This window comes from Diplotaxodon limnothrissa, linkage group LG17 (genome assembly GCF_057381915.1).
Source record: "Diplotaxodon limnothrissa isolate DT_005_m linkage group LG17, D_limnothrissa_male_GT1.1, whole genome shotgun sequence".
Classification (NCBI taxonomy): Eukaryota; Metazoa; Chordata; class Actinopteri; order Cichliformes; family Cichlidae; genus Diplotaxodon; species Diplotaxodon limnothrissa.
Window position 1 is genome coordinate 22,479,385 of NC_140612.1, and position 9,175 is coordinate 22,488,559.

Here is a 9,175-nt window from a genome sequence, read left to right on the forward strand (position 1 = left end):
TAAGGCTGCACTTTTTGCAGTGATCTCGTATAGAAAAAACAATTTCTGTATCAGTAATACATTTTCTTTCTATCTGCTTTCAGAACGGCACATGATTATTTGCAGCTAGCAGGTTGTAATGCAGCCTTCATTAATAGTAAAAAAATCACACAGCAATAGTACATCGAAGATACTGAAGTGGCACATAACCCAGATAGCTACCACAACTAAAACAAGGTAGTTACAGAAGGCTAACATTAGATTTTTAAAAATAACTTACTTCCAGATGTTTCTTTAGGGTGGAGGTGGTGTTTTTTGATGCAAACAGAGTTTGCACTGCACAGTTAGGGTTAACCATCACCGCTTACATTAGCACCTCTTATTGCGAGTTTTGTTTCCGGCAATGCGCAGAATTACCAAAATTAGAGAGGTTACAGAGAGGGGACAGCCTAAAATATGAAACAGGAAAAGACTGCTGTGTAATCCATGTATTTCAACAAAGTAACTGTTTTCTAATTATCACCCATTTAAGCAGTAACTGTAATGGAATACAGTTACTCATATTTTGTATTTTAAATGTGTAATGCTGGTACATGTATTCCGTTAATTACTTACCCTAACACTGGCAGTTTGACAAAGCAGTTCCATGAATTTTGTTATCAACTCGCAAAGGTAACCCTGCACGCTCACATGAAAGGGGATTCTTTACCAGCAGCTAATTAGGACATGGACTAGTGTCCTGGAAGCAGAACAGCTGATTTTACAATGGCAGATAAAACTATAATATTAGAAAATGTGAAGACGTTAAACACATATTACAGTCTAAATCAGACGTCTCAAACTCGCAGCCTGGGGACCACTTGTGGCCCACGTTACCCCTACTTGTATATTGACGTGCACAAATATAATGCAATTTGGCCCGTGAAGTAACTTTTTTGTTAGGGACGATTTGTTTGTTGTTAAGTACAATTGTCATGGTCCTGGGTCGGTGACCCAGCGCTTTTAGTTTGTTATCATTTTCTAGATGATGATTGTTTAAGTTCTGTGTTATTTTCGATCTGCCTCTGAGTCTGCGTCTGTATCTGTCTGTCTATGGTGTCTCCCCATCTGTTTGTGAATCTGTCTGTTTAGTTCAATGTCTTGTCTGGTTCCATGTATCTGAGTTTCCTGTTTTATTGTGAAGGTCCGTGTCGTATGCGAGTGTGATCAGTTTACGTTTCCCCTGTCCCGTCAGCCCAGATTCCTCCCAGCTGTGTTGCCCTCCTGTCTCTCATCCCCTGATTACTGGTGTGTGTATTTAAGCCCTGTGTGTTCTCCTGCCTGTTGCCGGTTCGTCTGTGTTCCTCCGTGACCCTGTGTTCCACGGTGTCCTGTTCCTCGTCTGCGTCTCTCTGCTATTCATCATCCGTTGTCATATGCTCCCAGGTCTGTTATTTTTAGTTCTCCCAGTTTAGGTGTCTTTAGTTGTTTGTTATGCCCCACTGTTTGTTTGCCACTACACCTCTGTAAATAAAACCACCGGTATCTCATCCACTGCCTGCATCTTGGGTCCTCCTTCTAAATCCACACGGCTCGCCTCGGCAGCCGTGACAACAATGCTAAAATAAGCTCTTTAAAAAGCAAAAAAAATATTTAATATGAAGGAAATATGAGCAGAGAGTACAAACATGTTGAGGGATTGACTGTGTTAGTTCAGTGAGAGAGTTATTTGTAAAGAAAACAGTTTTCACTAGCAGTCGAAAACTAATGTGTACACTTATGTCTGCATTTTTATTTTGTTAAATACGAATAAAATTGTGATGATATGTGTCTGGCCAGAAAGAGAGTACCAATTTGTTTATTTGGTACTTGAATGAAAGGCTTCAGTTAGTTAGGAGTGAAAAAAAAAAGCATTTTTGTCTTGCAGTTTTGTCTTATTATGCAATATTTGAAATTTTAAAAAGCAAGCAACCAAACAAAAAACCCAAACTGAAATATTTGTGGGTGTTTTCTTGTTAGTTTTTTTTTTACTCACTTTTTTCTGTAATGAGTGAGTAAATGTATGTAAGAAAAATGTAGGCAAATTTGATATATTGTCCACAAGTTCCAGTAGGACCCCTTTATTCAAACTTATTAAAGACTAAAATTGTTGTAAAATTGTTTGCAGACAATGATCAAGGAGCAAAGCTGCATCTAAGAATCTATATTTATTGGTATTGCTCATCAGAGAAAGACAAAGACTATTATGCTCACTGAAAAACTAAATCCTCCCACTATCTGTGCACAGAAGTCTGAGCTCTTCCACGAATGGTGATTCTATTTTCCAGAGATCTGATTGGTCAGTAGTGATGATTTTGTGCCTTTTGATCTATAACATGAACAACTGAACAACTCTCTTGCATTGTATAAGCCAGCTTCTCTGTTAATTCAAATTACATCAGAGGAATTTTTGTAGGTATTTATTAAGGAGCAGCTTTTCATTTTTTTTTATACAATTAGCCTACATTTAAAATGTATTACACATATTGTGACTTCAAAAAAACAACAGCCCACTCCTGCCTTAGTAGTGAAAGCCAAAATAGCTCATTCACACCATATAGAAACTTCAAATGAGATCAAAATTTTTATTGAGTTACTCCTACATCTAAACATAAAGGTTTTTTTTTTCAATGACTGTCATCAACCTTGATCAATGAACTCCCATAGCTGGGGGTGTTTGCAGGCGGCTGCACCCTCTCAAAAGTCCACGGCTGGCTGCTCACTGCTGTTTCCCATAATAGCTAAGCTGTGGCTCCATTTAACTCTTGTATCTTATATCACTCAACCATTTATTATAGCTGGCAATCCTTTTCTTAAGCCCCGACCAACACAGCAAAAATATGTGGCATCTCCTCCCAAGCTAATTTGATTCAAGGTGTCACGTATTGACTCATGGAGATTCTGTACCACCCACACAATTTTCCTCTTGGGAGACCCAGAGCTTTTGTGGCTCGACAGCTCTGGACTGTCCCCTCCATCATGAAGCTGTCAGAGCGCTGCAGGGCACAATCCTAGCTGATAATATATTCTTCCTAATCCAAGACCAATTCCAACCGAACTGCAGTTTAGCGCTGCGCTTCTGACCACAAAATTGTTGTAAGTCAATAAATAAATAAATAAATCACAACTAGCCTTCCCTTAAGTGACCCATAATGGTCATACAGTAAAATGTATCTGTGTATATGTGACCATGGGGCTGGCTGAGGTGCCGGTTCTCCCTTCTGCTTTGTTGACAGAAGATAATTTAGTTTTGACAGCAGATGCTGCCTGTCCTCTCCTGTGCCCCTATTAGAGGCAGAGAGGTATCGGCTTTGACAAGCAGTGGGATGTGGAAAAGCTCCCTGAACAGAAACCATTTTCCAGCTTCTTCTCCCCATTCACCCGCCCAGCAGGCAACGGGACTACGGCGGCAAATGAGTTCCCTCGCTTTGCATTTCACCCACCCGCTTTCTTTCGTTCTGTTTTTTTTTTCCTCCCCCGTTTTGCATTTGAATTTTTTGTCACAGTGACAAAAGGAAATGGGAAAAGATAACACACCGAGATGTCTACCGTTCGTGCTATCTGCAGCCGTTTAGAAGCCGTCTCTGTGACAAGATTGCAAGAGAGAGAGAGAGATGCAGCGCCTCAATCCAGGTGCTTGCTACTCATTCAGTGTTACCAACTGCATCAAAACACAACAGAGCGGTCACATTTATAGTGTCTGTCCCTATATGAAAGCACATTAGGCTGCAAAACTGGTATTTTTCCGAGTTTTTGTGACTGCACATCAGTTCACGCTTACACCTACTTAACTTTCTATCCCTTAGCCAGCCGCACTGACATTTAATGGCTTAAGCCTGGACAAGGGTCTTAAAAATGATCACACAATCAAGTAGGAATGTGCAGACACACATCTACTACCACTCCCCAGGGCCAAAAAGGTTCCTATATTCTTTCTGCCTCCTTTTAATATTTCATTTCCCGACTGTAGGCCTCATGTTTTATTGAGCCAGTCGGTGCCATGGGAAGAGGTGTTCCACATTATGCACCATCATTTATAAATGACCGCCAATCAATGTCTAGCCTTACATGTAACACTGACTAAAGAGGCACGACTCGTCTCCTTGTCGCCGCATTGATATACACCCCTTCCCGAGCCCAGCACCGATATCCGACATTCCATTGCTCGAGGAGATGACTTCGACTCGGCTTAATGAAACTCAAAGTTAGGCGAGTCAGCGTTCACATGCTCATAATTTAAACAGATGGGGATTTTCAGTTCCCGCTGGTTTACTTAATGTGAACTTCTGACATAAATATTTTACTTTGTTCTGTTTTTCTACACTGCTTCAATTGCAAAGGCAAACATCATCACAATTGCTTAAAGACACACACACACACACATGCATGCACAACAGATCACAAACACAGGCAAAACCTAACCCATGGGCAGCGTGAATGAAGGGCAACACCGCCAAATAACAGAGGCCTAAAAACACATTTCAGGATGTCTTGTCATTGACAGAAGAGGTGATCTAACTCTTCACAATTTTTGTGCCTCCAGTTAATGTGAACTCTTGAAAAAACACTCATGTTTCACTCTGCTTTTCCACACACAACCCCCTAACACACATATACCAGCACAGTGACACTAGGTGATGGCACTTTTAGTCTCCATAACTTGGCCCTTGATCACTGTAATCAAACATAGGCAGCATCAGCCTGAAGCTCCCGTAATTATGGGCTGCTAAGGCCCTTGCGTGAGGAGCACACAGTCGCGGAAGCACACAGCGACGTGCACCTGCCTGCACGCTGGAACACAATTGTGGTTTCGAAAACATACATACACACACACACAGACAAACACACACACAAGGGCATACAGGCCTGTGTGCGCGCTCTGCTGCACGCTCAGCACAGACGGAGCCTCAGTAAAAGACACTAATGAGTCCAATGAGACTGAGGGGAAAACAGCTCCTGAAATCTACACCACAGAAAAACACCTCAGAGGGACTGAGAGGAAGCACAGGGAGGTGCGGTGAGAGAAGGTGGAGGGTGTGGGGGGTGAGGGCAGGTGGGAGGGGCTTTGGAAGGCAAATCATAGAAAGAAAGGTGGGGGGGAGGAAGAAAGAGGTGATAAAGATAGACTGAAGGAGGTACAAACAAGAGAAGTGATGGAAGTATTGGAAGCAATGATGGTGGTGGTGGGTGGTGGGTTGCCAGGGCCCTAGCGGTGCAGTTGCCAGTTGTAACCATGGTAACAGATTCCCATGGTGCGTGTGTGGTGCAGCCTATGAGCGCTGGGCTGGGGGTGTGGGGTGCTAACTGTGCACGGAGGGGGAAGTGAGGCGGCGTTTCTTTTTTTCCATCTTTTTGGTGAAAGTCCCGCCTTTATCAGTTGCCCGGCAGAGAAGGTCCTTATGTAAGCTGTGTTTTAATGATTCTGGCCCATAAAAGATGTGGTCTAGTTACATAAAATATTTAATTTTTGCCAACGTTGCCAAGAGGCACAGTCATTTGGTTATCATTCCAAAGGACCTGCAGAAATTCAGTAGCCTTGATGAATGAAAGCTCGAGGCCAGTGGTAGTCCAGATCTACAGTAGCCCAGAGCCAAGTGCTTGATCTTTGCACGTTCCAAGCCAATGGAAAGCCTGGATGATCATATCTCTGGCCAGTTAAGGTTCGGCGGTGATTTCCACCACATTTTTATTCTCGGGGCATTATGTGCTGCCATTTTGTCAAAGCTGCTGGCGTCTCACAGATATGCACAAGGTGTCCTTTGGTGCTGTGGTGCACTGGGTTACGTTAATAGTGAAACAGATAGATGGGAGCCAGTTTAGCTCTGTGAGTGAGCAGGCGACCATATGCCAGGTTCGAGTCTGAACTGTGGGCCTTTTCTGTGTGTTTTCTCTTCGCTCTTGCCCCAATTTCTTATCTGTCTTCACTGATCTTCACAGGTTAAATTGCCTTAAAAAAAAATAATAGTAAAACAGCTAGCGCACTCACAATCGACTTGTAAAGGACCATTTGATTTCATATATAAACACAATAGACAAGTATTCTTCAAGTTAATGCTGTCGAGAGGCAAATAGTAACCCAAACCAATCGTTTTCTGAAGTTTACGAGGTAATTTTGGCTTTTGGTGGTTAACCCTAACTGTGGCTTTTGGTTTGAAACCTCAACCAACCCACAGAGAAAAGTAAGTAAGACGAGGCAGAAACCACCGTCTTCTGACAAACTTATGACTAAAGGTCTTTGCACACTGGAGGACTAAAATCTGTGCAAATATTTTGTACATAAAAACTCTTTTTTGGACTCACCTGCTTTTAAGTAGTTGTTCACATTAACTACTTAATTTCACTGAACCAATTTGTGACATTAATTTTTTTTTTGAACCAAGTACAATTTTTCCAAGTTTTTAATGTGAATAAACAGATCTGACCAATCAGATGATTGCATTTGTGCTCGTAGCTCAAAACGTGTGGTACTGAATATGCAAATATTAAAAATATTGCTCTCTTACATCAGACACACAGATGCTGCTAAGGGTCAGCTGGCTCTCTGAAATCATCTGTCTGCCTCCTCAGTTTGGTTAAAACTCTGCCAACAAAAACTCAACTTGATGCATTTCCTGAAACATGTACAAAAGCTATTGCAATGAATATACCATAAAATTCTCCCTGTTGCTGCCTCCTTTCCTTGTTTAGAGACATCAAGACCAGCTCATCGTGGCTTGATGTCTACTCCCCTGTTTTCACAGTGCATTCCTTTGAGTACGAATTCGCAAAAATGCCACACGTTCAGTGTGTAAATATGCTACACGACAAGTTTTGATTTGGAAAATTCGGGACTTCATCTTGTTTTTTTTGCTAGGTGGGTAAGGGCCTATAATATTAGGGATACCACAGAAAGTATCACATTACTGCGACCACATTACATTTCTCTGTTTCACTAATTTAAAGCAAGTTTTCAAAATTGTGTGAGCATGCTGCAGTTAGGTGTGCTGAATATATCTTCAGATTTCTGCAAAATGAGCAGAAAAATACTCGACTATAACAAACTAAATGTGGTTTGTGTTTGCATGTCAGTGTGTATCAGTGTGTATCGTGCTCTGTAAAACCTCCATAGCCTGGCAACCACAGTATGTTTGCTCACTGGTCATTAAAGCAAACCCAGTAAGTGCACGGTACCTGTCCACTGGGGCCTGAGACACATATGACAGACTACTGTAGAAGAAGAAAAGCCAGTATTTTGGTTCCACTTGCGTGCATGGCTGCTTATGGACCGAGTCCAGTTTTCTCTCTCAACCTTAAAAAAAAGGTTGGAGTGGCAGCGGCAGCGGCCACCACTGGGGAAACCAGAGGAGGAAAAACAATTTATTAGCTTCAAAATAGAGTGTCCATCATGAACACACTGGGGGAGTAGTCCTTTTGTTACAGGCAGTGGGAGATTTGTCTACAAACAAGGCCAGTGGAATGCAAGTAAAACGTTGTTTTCACTTAATTTTCCTTTAAAGGTGAAGATTAACCAGGGGAATGCCATTAATGGGATGCAGCACCAGCTACTGTACAGCATTTAATAGTAAGCAAGTGTTGTTGATATCATCGCAGCTATTGAGAGCAGGTTGTACTATTTATTCTATATCAGAATAACGCTGTCATCTTTTTATACCCTTTAACTTCTTTCCTCTACTATTAGAGTTTTCCCTAGGTCTTGGTTAGGGTGCTAAGACCTGAGAGGGACCAAACGGATTACACAGAAAGTTTACACGGTAAAATGACGTGGTTCTATCAGGTTGCAAAAACAAAGGAGGAAATGTTCATAAAATAAGTATCCCAAACTAATAAAGTTAAAAGATCTTTGTTGAGTGGTCTTCTACAGGTGGGTTTTCAATTCCTTGTTTAAAATATCTTTAAGTGGTAACAGCACAGCCAGCCATTATTAGCCAACCTCTCTGAGAGTGTTTGCAGTCGGTCCGAGTCAGACCGCGGTTGTTTAGAGATAAGTTGAGATAGGCGGCCTGTGCAATTTATCACCTTGCAATGGAAAGTGTTCATCCAGAGGTTAACAAACATGCATGTGAAAAAATTCAATGCAATCACAGAGCGCCCACCAGTTTCCCCTAGTCACAGGGAGAATGCCATCCTATACTCTCATGTGACGGAGCCATGATGTGTCCAAAGAGACACAAACACCAGGAGGGTCAAGTAAACTCTCCATTCACTTAATTAAACATTTGATTAAGTGAAAGATTGTGGTTACAGTTAATTCTGCACAAAAGTCACTCTTTCATCACCACCTGAAACAGTGTGTGCTGCTTGATAGAGGGCACATTTGTTCCTGCACTGGTAATGTACACTGAGATCGAATGTACAATATATATAAAGGTGAAAACTGAATGTAAATGGTAGAACACAGGACTAGTCATCATTACACAGATGTCCGTCTAACCTCTGCACCGTGTGCTTCACTCATCGTAACACAGCTAGCACCTCCCATGGTCTTGGGAAGCCTCTGATGCAGGACCTGATCCCTTTAAGTCTAGTGTTTGCTGGGGGTCAAAACAATGGGCCACAGACTCTAGCATAACACAAAAGGCAAAGGTCAGTGCTGGGGAATAAGCGGGATCCATTATGTTCCTGCTGTAGAGCACAGCAATCCACCACAAACACACCAGGAACACTACTTACATTCAGCCACATTCCAACTGGACATGTGAAGAATGAAACATTTCTACCCTATCGAAATCTGGGATGTGTGTGGGTGTTTGCAGCTTGCCTCGGGCATGCTTGAAATTGTCAAAATGTGTATTTACGATCACAATGTAAGCAAAAAGAGAGGAAACGGCATTTTTAGCAATTATAGGTACAATGTAGATATTCTCCACATAGAGCATCACAAAATTGATTGAGTTTTATGAAAAATGATGTGATATGAATCATGAAATCCATATCAGTGATAAGCAGCCTGTCCTTTAGCTTTCTTCCACAACCAGGATTTTTAAAAAAAATCTTTTTCTGTACTTCAAAACCTGTGGCGCTTCAAAGTTTGTAGCAAACCATAGCAGCAAATAGCCCTTGCTGTTTTGGGGAGTTTAAATGAATTTATTTATACAGCAGCACTGAAATGAGGCATCACATCTAATCTCACAGTGAAATATTTATGAACAGTTCTCTATGTTGCATGTTTAATGTCAGC